Below are 11,693 nucleotides of genomic sequence, written 5' to 3'. Positions count from 1 at the left end.
CATATAAGGTGAGAACCAAAATCTTCATATTCACATCTTCATGGTAAGAATCTGGGCGACACTTGCTTATTTGGAGGCTAGAATTCCCAAGGTGGGTATGGGCACTAAAAGCATTATTATCTTGAAAAAGAGGGAACTCATCGATTCTTTCACCAACTTCATAAGGATAATCGTGTAGAGCTCCATGAATGTTAGTAAAATCACAAGAAGCAAACAAGTCATCCCTGGTGACTTGCTTAAAAGGAAAAGGAGGGGCCAAATGGATGCTATAGAGAGAGATCCTTGCTCAAGAAAATAAAGAGATCCACAAGAAGTGAGCTTATAGCATAAATTCTTGTAGGAAATGAAAGAAGTGGAGTCACCACTTGAAAATAAATCTAGCTCCAAGATCCGAAAGGCAAAAAATGAAAGCTAAGTCAGAGAGAAGCAAATGGATATCAGGGAAGGCTTCTTGTCTGAGAAATAATGGATGAATTAGTGGAGTTGCCACCCAAACAGGAAACTAACCGAAATGTCTAGGTGTTAAGGTGCAAACAGAGAAGCGAACAAGCTGATAAGAAGATTAGTGAGATATCAAAGTGCCAGAAGATGTGATGCTTGACGGATTGAGAAGATGAAAATGTATTAGAAGATTATGAAGATTGATGATAATTGTCATAACGCTAAAGCCCAGTAAATTGTTCCCCGACAACGACGCCAAAAAATGTTGTGTTGCTTGATAGACTAATGAATGGTGAAAAAGATTAGTAGATTAGAAAAATGTCATGAGAACCAAGGACATACAAATCTATCCCCGGAAATGATGCCAAAAAATGTTTTGGTGTGGCTTGGTCGAGAAGATTAAATTGAAAATGTTTGTCCAAAACTAATGATAGTTCCTGATAAAATGTTGAACACCGAGAACAATAAACTTATCCCCGACAACAACAACGACACCAAAAAATGTTGTCGCTCAAATTGTACAGGAACTGCGACAACAACTTAGGTCGGGGGTTGTCACCCTGATCCCCAACCTCTCTGTTTTAGCTATCTCCCAACAACAACCTGTGGGGGGTAGACCCTATGGAAATGAGATGAAGAAGGACAAGTTGAAAAATAATTAGTCCAGGAGACACAGTTGAGTGGCCTAGCACTTGGTTAAATCTAGCAAGATTTTAAGGATTATAATGAATTTATGTATTTGATACTAGTGCCTTATGGAGTCAACGCTCTTGCTTTATAAATTTGAAACCAAGTACCAGATGGACAACTACTGCTTTTATGTGTTACTATCCTATATGGAATGCAATTCCTAAGACCTATGTGAAATGCAAAGATCTTGGTTAATTTCAATTAAATGTCTAATCTAAGTATGACCTTTGATCTTTATCTATATTGAACCTAAACTCTGTAGTAAGTGGCAAAGAGAGTCAAGGTGAAGCACATGAAGGTGTGATTAACGATACCTCTCCTTGAAATCTAACATACCCAGTGCCTTCGCCGTTGTAGAGACTATTACTCTGATGACTGCAAGGTCATCGTTTTAAACACTAGAAAGACTAGACTCCTCAAGCAAAGCTGAAAAGGTGTTCTTATCTCTCTATCAACCAAGATTATGCTTGGGGTAAGTTTTTAGATGCAAGGATGGAAAGTGAGTCTTAGGCTAGGATTCTCTTAATGATTGAGTACTTTAAGTTGTGATTAAATACGGAATTAAAGAAACAAGTACTTGACAATGATGTTCAAGAGACAATCTTAACCATGAGAGAATGTGCCAAATCAATAAGGTTCCAATATGCTCAAAATAACAACAACCAATAAACCCGAAGTAATTATTAGAGTACCATTCTACTAGAACACTTAGCCAACGATTATTAGACAATATAACCAATGTTCCTTATTTAAATTAGAAAATGCCAATGACTTCTCAATTTAAGAGATGCCCAATTGAAACAAGAAGACTTACAAATCCCTTAAAGTGCCAATGTAAGGTTATCACTCAATAAGATATATTAGTAATGAATAAGAATGAGAGTAATGAAACCACTATTCACCAAAACTCTTGTGTCAAAAGTGATAGATACCAATATCAATGAGTTCTTAAGCTTACTTATTTAAGCAACAAGTTTATGATATTAAGTATGGGGGGTTTACGCAGTGCATTATATTAGATATCATTTTGGGATTCAACTGCGTTAAGTAAGTCATTCACGTATGACCATTTCCATGAGAGGTAGTCGTAACTGACTAATTTCTCATGATTTTTGAATAGTTCACTTAGCACTCATTGCATCGGGTGATGCTCACAGGGGTGAAGAAGTGGGATTGAAACTAGTGAAATGTGGAGAACGAATCACATAGCATCAATCATCACTTCCGGGGCTTGCACCCGGTAACCAGGACTTCCCAGGAGGTCACCCATCCCAGAACTCCTCTGGCTCAAGCGCGCTTAACTGTGGAGTTTTTCCCCACAATCAAGCCCACTTAGCTTGCTACCCCATTTGCAAAACCTTAGCAAGTATTGTGCCTCATGAACCATTCAAGTAGAGATCCCTTGACTCTTTTTGAATTTAAGTATGGGGGGTTTACGCAGTGCATTATATTAGATATCATTTTGGGATTCAACTGCGTTAAGTAAGTCATTCACGTATGACCATTTCCATGAGAGGTAGTCGTAACTAACTAATTTCTCATGATTTTTGAATAGTTCACTTAGCACTCATTGCATCGGGTGATGCTCACAGGGGTGAAGAAGTGGGATTGAAACTAGTGAAATGTGGAGAACGAATCACATAGCATCAATCATCACTTCGGGGCTTGCACCCGGTAACCAGGACTTCCCAGGAGGTCACCCATCCCAGAACTCCTCTGGCTCAAGCGCGCTTAACTGTGGAGTTTTTCCCCACAATCAAGCCCACTTAGCTTGCTACCCCATTTGCAAAACCTTAGCAAGTATTGTGCCTCATGAACCATTCAAGTAGAGATCCCTTGACTCTTTTTGAATTTAAGTATGGGGGGTTTACGCAGTGCATTATATTAGATATCATTTTGGGATTCAACTGCGTTAAGTAAGTCATTCACGTATGACCATTTCCATGAGAGGTAGTCGTAACTGACTAATTTCTCATGATTTTTGAATAGTTCACTTAGCACTCATTGCATCGGGTGATGCTCACAGGGGTGAAGAAGTGGGATTGAAACTAGTGAAATGTGGAGAACGAATCACATAGCATCAATCATCACTTCCGGGGCTTGCACCCGGTAACCAGGACTTCCCAGGAGGTCACCCATCCCAGAACTCCTCTGGCTCAAGCGCGCTTAACTGTGGAGTTTTTCCCCACAATCAAGCCCACTTAGCTTGCTACCCCATTTGCAAAACCTTAGCAAGTATTGTGCCTCATGAACCATTCAAGTAGAGATCCCTTGACTCTTTTTGAATTTAAGTATGGGGGGTTTACGCAGTGCATTATATTAGATATCATTTTGGGATTCAACTGCGTTAAGTAAGTCATTCACGTATGACCATTTCCATGAGAGGTAGTCGTAACTGACTAATTTCTCATGATTTTTGAATAGTTCACTTAGCACTCATTGCATCGGGTGATGCTCACAGGGGTGAAGAAGTGGGATTGAAACTAGTGAAATGTGGAGAACGAATCACATAGCATCAATCATCACTTTCGGGGCTTGCACCCGGTAACCAGGACTTCCCAGGAGGTCACCCATCCCAGAACTCCTCTGGCTCAAGCGCGCTTAACTGTGGAGTTTTTCCCCACAATCAAGCCCACTTAGCTTGCTACCCCATTTGCAAAACCTTAGCAAGTATTGTGCCTCATGAACCATTCAAGTAGAGATCCCTTGACTCTTTTTGAATTTAAGTATGGGGGGTTTACGCAGTGCATTATATTAGATATCATTTTGGGATTCAACTGCGTTAAGTAAGTCATTCACGTATGACCATTTCCATGAGAGGTAGTCGTAACTGACTAATTTCTCATGATTTTTGAATAGTTCACTTAGCACTCATTGCATCGGGTGATGCTCACAGGGGTGAAGAAGTGGGATTGAAACTAGTGAAATGTGGAGAACGAATCACATAGCATCAATCATCACTTCCGGGGCTTGCACCCGGTAACCAGGACTTCCCAGGAGGTCACCCATCCCAGAACTCCTCTGGCTCAAGCGCGCTTAACTGTGGAGTTTTTCCCCACAATCAAGCCCACTTAGCTTGCTACCCCATTTGCAAAACCTTAGCAAGTATTGTGCCTCATGAACCATTCAAGTAGAGATCCCTTGACTCTTTTTGAATTTAAGTATGGGGAGTTTACGCAGTGCATTATATTAGATATCATTTTGGGATTCAACTGCGTTAAGTAAGTCATTCACGTATGACCATTTCCATGAGAGGTAGTCGTAACTGACTAATTTCTCATGATTTTTGAATAGTTCACTTAGCACTCATTGCATCGGGTGATGCTCACAGGGGTGAAGAAGTGGGATTGAAACTAGTGAAATGTGGAGAACGAATCACATAGCATCAATCATCACTTCCGGGGCTTGCACCCGGTAACCAGGACTTCCCAGGAGGTCACCCATCCCAGAACTCCTCTGGCTCAAGCGCGCTTAACTGTGGAGTTTTTCCCCACAATCAAGCCCACTTAGCTTGCTACCCCATTTGCAAAACCTTAGCAAGTATTGTGCCTCATGAACCATTCAAGTAGAGATCCCTTGACTCTTTTTGAATTTAAGTATGGGGGGTTTACGCAGTGCATTATATTAGATATCATTTTGGGATTCAACTGCGTTAAGTAAGTCATTCACGTATGACCATTTCCATGAGAGGTAGTCGTAACTGACTAATTTCTCATGATTTTTGAATAGTTCACTTAGCACTCATTGCATCGGGTGATGCTCACAGGGGTGAAGAAGTGGGATTGAAACTAGTGAAATGTGGAGAACGAATCACATAGCATCAATCATCACTTCCGGGGCTTGCACCCGGTAACCAGGACTTCCCAGGAGGTCACCCATCCCAGAACTCCTCTGGCTCAAGCGCGCTTAACTGTGGAGTTTTTCCCCACAATCAAGCCCACTTAGCTTGCTACCCCATTTGCAAAACCTTAGCAAGTATTGTGCCTCATGAACCATTCAAGTAGAGATCCCTTGACTCTTTTTGAATTTAAGTATGGGGGGTTTACGCAGTGCATTATATTAGATATCATTTTGGGATTCAACTGCGTTAAGTAAGTCATTCACGTATGACATGATATGAATGTGTTTTGAGGAGTGATCTTGTGTGCATGAAACTTTCACAATAAACCACCAAATTTAGTATCCCTTAAATCAACAAAATAAATCCTTTCCACGATTATAAACCAGCGAGAGCCTTAAAGTCACTTATGTATTCAAATTCCAAGTAACTTAGGACAATAATAAGTTGCTTATGAATTTATGACATCAGCGAGCAATTTAGATTTACTTCTCAAGTAAACTTATGAGAGCATGAATTCAGTGATTGCCAAGTAAATTTATGACAGCATAAGACAACAATGAACAATATGGCAGAGATAAGCTACTTATGCCAATCCTAGATTGCTTAATTCTTTTTCTTTGCTTAAATTAGATAGAAAATAGAGATAAATGAATTTGTGTCACTGATGTATTTCAGACCTTTTGATGCAGTGAGTACAATCACCCAAAAACTTGTAGACTTAATCAAAATTGAAGATCAAATTACCCAATTGGCTCATTAACTTGCTTGAAAATGTACGATTAACTTTCTATGTCAATTGAATGAACTAAATGCCATTGTTTACATCAAATTTTAGTAAACCCTAGATCGATGACGTTCCAATCACATCAACAAGTAATTTTATGACAACATTATAGAGCATAACAATGAACTATCTAAATTCATTAAAACGTCATGAATTACTTGCAATCAGATCACTTTATCAATGGTTATATCCTTATGATGCCATTGCTATTTTTAGATCACATCTTAAAACACAATCCTAAAGAGAATATGACAGTGATAAAACAAGCTTGTAATGCATTCCAAGTTTGTAATATTGATTTACAAATGTGTTAGATAACTTTTGATGCCAAGTTCGCTAAAGTTTTTCCACTTATGATACTCATATTTAATTTACTGTTGGACTATGGTAAGGAAACAATGAGTTAAGAGACCAAATCAGTGAACCCCTTGGTCTTGGATGCGCTTGCCAAACTTGTCAATAAAATCCTTCCAAAAATGGTCTACCTGCAAAACAAATTCATATCCCAAATTCTCTGCACAAGATGATGATTTAGCTTGGATTTTTTTTAATTACACCACAGTGACCTAGGAGAGGCACTTTGAAAGCCAAGTTAGGCCAACGCTCAACAAAGGATGCTTTGATAGGGCATATATTCAACGCTTAAGGAAGTGCGGAAAGCCTCCTTTAGATGGGCACAAGCCAATTTTTCAAAGAAAATGCTTGGATCAAGAAATAGATGTTATATCTGTAAATTTTTCATAAGCCAAATCAGTTCATTAATGAATAAAATCTATGGTGAAAATGTGATTGGAAAGGGGCCAAATATTTTTCTTGCTTGATACTCGTACCAAAGGGCTTGTGTAGCCCTCGAAGGTTTGTGACCTTCACTTCTAGCCTCTGCATCCAAGATTGAAGATGTGATTTTTTTAGATCGAGGCCCAATAAGGGCCTAAATGTTTTGAAGCCCCATCAAATACTTGCCCAAATAAAAACGTTTCCCAAAAAAGGAGAAAAAACCCCTGAAACCATTGTATTATGGCAGAATAAATTAGATCTTCAAATAAACTTGCTTCTCCTCCAAATCGTTGTGGTTCTCACCTATAAAGGAACCTTTATGTACACGATCGCAATCACTAAATACTAGATCTAGACAACCCACGTTAGATTTATACAAGATATGTACAAAATAAATCATATTTATACAAGATATGTACAAAATAAATCAGATAGACTTTAAAATTTTCAACATAGTGGGCTCTTACGCCTCCGGGCTTGGGAGTTGGCTAGTCCAATTGAAGACTTCCCCTCATGCCCAAGATATGAGTCTTGATTAGATCTTTGCACACTTAAGATTAAGTTTTTAGCTTCAAAAGGGGTCAAATCCATGTTAAACCCCTCAAGATCTAGAGTTCCTTGTTAGATCAATCAAGTTAGAACATTTTTCTAAAACTCAATATCCAATGCAAGATACCTGTGTAAATAGATAATCCGAAAGATGGCTAATGAAATGAAAAACTTATAAATTTTAATTCAATAAAGCATTTAGGCAAATGATTCAAAAAAATATTACTAGTAGAGAGAAGAGGAATACCACCATGAATAAACTCCAAAGTCTTTTCTATTAATTCAAGAAAAATATTATAGTAGTAAAGCTTGACTAAGAACTTTCTCAAAAAAAATCTTGTATCCTGAGAAGCAAAATGACTTCTAATTTATAAATAAATCCTCTAAGTGGAAATAACGGCTAATTGGCTTGATCCCCATCAAAATAATCTCGACCGTTGATGAATATTTGATCATATTTTAATCTTCACTGTTGAAAATCTTTATTTTTGAGGAATTTTCGAATTTCTCTTTTAGTCCATTTTTTATTAACTCAAAATTAATTATTTTGAGTCAATTTTCTAAAAAAATTGACTTTGACTTAACCACCAAGGCCTAAGGGTCCAATTTTTCTTGAAATTTCCAATATTCCTTTGGTGGGGGGCGTCCAAAAATTAATTTATTTGATACCGACGACTTTTTCCACTTAGAGAATTTAATTTCTCTAGGATTATAATTTTGACTCTAATTAATTAAATTTATGGCTTAGGATTTTAATTTTGACTCTAATTAATTAAATTTATGACTTAGGATTTTAATTTTGACTCTAATTAATTAATTTATGCTTTATTTTTTCCATAAAATGTAATTAATTGACACTTGAGGAGATTAATACTTATTCCACTCTTTAATATTTTAGCCATGATGTCTAAATTTGAGGGACCATGCACCAAAATATTTTTTACATCAAGATATTACAATTTCAACTCTCAAAGGGGGAATACTCGTTCATTATAGACCCTCAATTTTTTACCCAATTACGTGATTCAATATGCTCTAATAGACTAAGTGATTTGTAATAAAATAATTTAGTCAAATAGCTTAAATTATTCCCAAATCACTTTTACAAAGGACTCGACTAAAACACTAAGACACATCTAAGACCTTGACGATAAATTCCACCCTAGCTTTGGGGTGAGGCTGGAGGGAAAAACTTTGTGGATCATCTGTGTTTAGAAACACAATTGAATTAGTGTGACAAAAAACCTCCTAGGATGAAATTCGTTGCCAAAATAATAGGTTTACCTAGGTTGTTACATACATACATGGTCTTACTAGGATCATTTGCATTACAAACTTGCAGAATGGGTTTACAACTTTGATAAACTTATGACTGATGATGATGAATCCAAGATGATCTGAATGCTCGAACATGATGGAATTCATTTGCGAAAAAAGTGTAATGTTATAGGGTTGCTGACACAGAGTGGTCAACAAAACCAACAGACTAAAACTCGATTGACCTTCCTGAGGAGCTGCAAGACCCTCGAGAGCCAAACAACTACTCTAGGTGCCCAAACCCTAAGTTAACTTGCTTTTTCACTGACCTGGAATCCCAGTCGCTTGCATAACAAGGAAAGTCAGTGACTATAAGCCTCCAGTCGCATGGATAACCCGAATTCCTAGCGATTGCAGTCTAAATTACTCAATTATGTGCATGCGACCCTGAGATATGAACTACTTTTTCAGGGCTAGGATCCAGATCTCTACCCAGAACTTGATAGAACTTTATAAAATGATAAATTACATCAAAACAAATATATATATACAAAACTTAGTAAAGCACTTAACCTAACCAGACCTAACTATGAAAAACATTTCGTTAAACACATTGTGAACATGAGATCTACAGGTCATAATTACATATCTGAACATAGGGGTCTCATACTTATTTGAGAATCGTCAGGAAGGTTTGATGCCTTCTCTCAATAGTTGCATTATCATTTATTAGGTCATACATTATGAGAGCCATAACTAAAGTCTGTCATAAAACCATACTTATAACTAATATATAATCAGAATAATAGCAATGATAGAACAACCATCAAAGCCACATACTAACAAGTATAAATACTCATGAAATACAAGAGAAAAAGAGCTCTTATTAACATATGCAAAAGCCAACCAAGTTAGGGACTTCCACATACCACCCGACCATAGATTGGGCTAAACCAAATCTTTCTTTCAGCCAATCACCCTCAAACCATATTCCAAGCATGAATGTGGGACTCACAACAAAAACAACCAGGACTTCTTCAAGATTTACTGCATATCCCACCATTACCAGTTAAGGGATTTCTAGGCTCGAAGCAAGCACCTACCCAACCAGCTTTTACCGCAATCCTGTGATTAATGGTCAAGGGATTCCTAGGCCCAAACAAAGAAACATACAGTACTAGGCTTTACCACAATCTCACCAAAACTGGTTAAAGGATCACTAGGCCTAAACAAGCTTGGATGCCTCTAGATTTCTTCACCAATACCTTGAGGAATTTTCCCATCTCCATCCTCAGGATTTACCACATATCCCGCCATTACCGCTTAAAGGATTTCTAAACCCTTGGGAATTTTCCTGAGACCACCACACCCAGTTCCAAAACCATCTAACAATCCAAAGCCAAACCACATGATAGAACCCCATCACACCATGACTATCTAGAAATGGCAAGGCAAAGTTGAAACCATTGTCACACCTGGCGAAACCCCTGCCAGTGACAACAAGAGAACCAAATACACACATGCATTTACCATGCATGCTAAAACTAGCAAGGAAATCATACAACTCGATACCTGCAAGTAATCCTGTTATAGCCGCTTGATTTAAGCCTTCCTCGCTTGATCTTTGATTCCCTTTGCCTTCCTTTCTCCAATGCTAGAGTGCTTCGAGAATGCTCTAAGTGTGCAAGAGTATGTGAGAGAGAGAGAATAGAGAGAGAGCTCAAAAAATGAAGTGACAAAAGCTATGAATTGATCCTCATAAGCCTTTTTATTATTGAGGCTTCTATTTTTCTTCATTTTCCTCTATTCTCCTTCAATTTCCTCCTCACGTGCAACCTGTGACCTTTCACCTTCATTTTCTCATAATTTCCTTTATTTTATAAATAAAATGTGATCCATATTAGATCATTATATTGTTTGTCATCCATCTTGATGCATTCAAAGTGGAAAAAATGGAGGAATCAGCTCATGGACCATTTTTACATGCGAGGCCTAGTTTGGCGAAACATACTTTGAAACCTTCCGGGAGTGTTTTGAGGCATCAAATGACGTTTTTTTGGGTTAAAACTAAGTCGCTTGAGTGCACACCTTTTCATGTTATTCTACACATAGAGATCTTTTCGACGATGCAAGGAGCCCATCAATTGGAGTCCATATGCAAAAGTTATGTCACTCAGAAGTTGACCTTTCTATTTTCACACCTATAGTTGAGGAGGATAGCGTGTTAGCCCCCATTATTCATGGAGAAAGGGCTAGCCACGTGTTTTTTTATTATGTAAAAGACTCTAGAATAATCTATATTGTAACTCTAGTTAAGAGTTGATATAGTCAAACTTAACCACTAGTAGGTTATCAGGCTGTGTTATAACTAGGCCACTCTTTCGAGAGCATTTTGTTCCATATCTGAGCAAAGATAGTCAGGAGAGACATGAGGTAGAGCACACACAAAGGATCTATGCACCGTAGTAGCCCACGGGCCACATACATTACTTCTTTGTACCTGCAACCTTATTTTCCAGACAAAGAAAGAGAGCGAAGCAGCCTCACCTTCCAGCTGGGTTTTCTCCCGAAGGGTTTCCCAAAGCATATTTTGTGTCTTATGTGTGCGTGTTTGAGATTATTTTGTTGTTCTCTACTTTTCTGTGTAATTTCCATTCACATGCATCAAAGTCATTAGAATTTCTAAGACATTTATGATTACCATCATTCATTTGTATGAGTTGGTTCTTGGTCGCCACCACACTGCTCATGGGATGTTGGTTTTTATTAGAAGTACCATTAGGGTCAAACATGTGTGCTCCTTGTCCCTGACCCTTTTTGGTATCTACATAGATGAGCTTGAGTCATTTTTGCAGGATCATATCTAGGACAATAATAGGTGCCTACTATACCAAGTCTTGATCTCTATCCTACTATTTTCTAATTGTGTGGTGCTCTTGGCCTCAACCTGAAGGGTTTGTAGAGATAGCTAGATGCCTAAGCACTCTTTGGTGATCTTTGACATTTGATGATCAACTTGGGTAAAACCAACTCAATGATCTTTAATGCATTGAAGAAGATTATATTAGACCACTATTTCTTTTTAAGCAGAGGGGACATTTAGTTCATCAACACTCAAACTTATTTGGAAGTATAATTCTTAGGGCCTCGATTTAGTCTTTGACATGCTTGTCAACCTCGTGTAAACAAAGGTTATCAATTTTTAGCTTCTCTTGAGAGATAATGTTTTTGTCATTGATTTCAGGACATTTCATCTAAGATGTCTCTAATGGATTCCCTTATTCAACCCACAATCCTCTATGGCTCGAAAATTTGGGGACCTTGTCTATTGGAGGTTGATTGGGCTTCAATTGA

The sequence above is a fragment of the Pinus tabuliformis genome, chromosome Q, assembly GCF_031772625.1.
Source record: "Pinus tabuliformis cultivar Carrire ecotype Pingquan chromosome Q, CPIR1, whole genome shotgun sequence".
NCBI classification, from domain to species: domain Eukaryota; kingdom Viridiplantae; phylum Streptophyta; class Pinopsida; order Pinales; family Pinaceae; genus Pinus; species Pinus tabuliformis.
Note: the sequence above shows the minus strand (reverse complement) of the source record.